Consider the following 1,699-nt stretch of genomic DNA (forward strand, 5'->3'; position numbering starts at 1 on the left):
ATGTTTTGGATAAAAGATTCAAACTTACCGCCAGGCTGTTCCAAGAATTATGGCTAATTATAGCAGTTCTTGAGAACTGCTCTAGTTCCGGTCAGAACCAGCTAACAAAGAGATAGAGAGGTGGGGGCCATGCTATTATCAGAATGCATTACTTCCTATGATAAATTTGTGGAATCACTGACAGAGAGAGGAAGGGGTACAAAATATATATGCTATCGGTCTTAGCATATCTCACTAAGAGAGAGAGAGAGAGAGAAGCGGGGGGGAAGGAAGGAAGGACAAACTAACATATGCTGGATTCTCATTGCATACCCTTCTCAAAGCTTTTACTAGTCACTGAGAGAGGGGAAGAGGAGACAGAATATTTCGAAAACTGGACGGATTATATTTTGCAAGAAAGTAACTATTTTATCTAATTTTCCGATTATATAATAGGACATGCGGCGCATAGTTTGCATGGCTGAGACTGCACACATACACACACACACACAGGTAGATAAATAGGCAAACAGATAGATAGATAGATAGATAGATAGATAGATAGATAGATAGATAGATAAATAGATAGATGGATAGATAGATAGATAGATAGATAGATAGATAGATAGATAGATAAACATACACACAAGTGAACATGAAGATGTACACTACACACCGTTATATATTTGTTTTAGAAGATTCTTGATGTGAAATCTTGCGTTGAAACAGATGTATCTTGGAAGGGTCAATTTGTGTTTTTATTGGCAATATGACGATACGTATGTATATCATCACCACCACTGTCCCCACCATGTCTTCAGAAATAAATGACATATTGAACGATGTTGTTACAGATAAAGGGGAAAATAAAAGAACGGGGTTGTAACGACTGGAACACCGTTGATCTTAGGTCTCCTCGATAAGGGCTGAACTCTGCTTATGCAACAACTATGCCACAGACTGAATTTACGATCTGCTAGATATAGTGGCCAAAATTCCCTCGTATCTTACTTTACGGATCTTATCGGTTCCTGTCACAGATTTCATAGTTTTTCAAATTTTGTTCCAATTACTTTCAAATTTGGCTATGCCGATTTAGTTTTGTATGCTGATTATGAAAACGAAATTCATTTTTGCTATGAATTAATAAATAAAAAGCTGTCAGCTTTTAAAGTCTGCAAATTTTGAGTGATTTTAGCCAATCGAAATCCACCATTATACATATCACAGTAAATCTTACATTGGTTTGTGTTTCCATAGTGACAAACAGAGCTATGGTCTGCCCTGTTTTCATTGCGAGGAGGCAGTACTTAGCGCGACTCTGACACTCACCACCGCAACCGCCACTACAAGTTTTGCCGTGGGATTTCATTTTGTTGCTGTTGTTTCTGTCTGCCATTTTGTGAGAGAGCTATCTCGCAGAAAATGCGCGGCTTCCGATTTCTGCTTTTTCATCGAACTAAAAATGGTCAAACTTTGAACCTCAGTAACATTTTCCTGTTCTATTTTTTTTTGGGGGGGGGGGGATTTTATATGAATCACAAATTCGTATTCAGCATGAAAAATTAAATTGACTTACCAAATTTGAAAATTTTCAATTAATAACAAAATTTCCAAATCTGTGGCGGCAATCGAAAAAAATTTCTCTTCTTTGTCTTGGAATCTTAGGAGCTAAGACTGTCCAGGACACTGTAGTTATGGATACGCAATAGCTTACAAA

The 1,699-nt window shown here is 37.3% G+C and overlaps 1 long non-coding RNA gene across 3 annotated transcripts in view; it reads right to left on the minus strand.

Annotated features, from left to right (window-relative positions):
* LOC106869715 (uncharacterized) overlaps positions 1-1,669 on the minus strand; it is an 8,658-nt gene extending 6,989 nt beyond the window's left edge. For all 3 annotated transcript variants that reach the window (XR_001409433.1, XR_001409434.2, XR_001409432.2), the window contains exon 1: positions 1,559-1,669. This is a non-coding gene — a long non-coding RNA (uncharacterized LOC106869715). The remainder of the gene's footprint in view (positions 1-1,558) is intronic.
* Positions 1,670-1,699: the final 30 nt, after the last annotated feature.

The sequence above is a fragment of the Octopus bimaculoides genome, chromosome 1, assembly GCF_001194135.2.
Source record: "Octopus bimaculoides isolate UCB-OBI-ISO-001 chromosome 1, ASM119413v2, whole genome shotgun sequence".
NCBI classification, from domain to species: domain Eukaryota; kingdom Metazoa; phylum Mollusca; class Cephalopoda; order Octopoda; family Octopodidae; genus Octopus; species Octopus bimaculoides.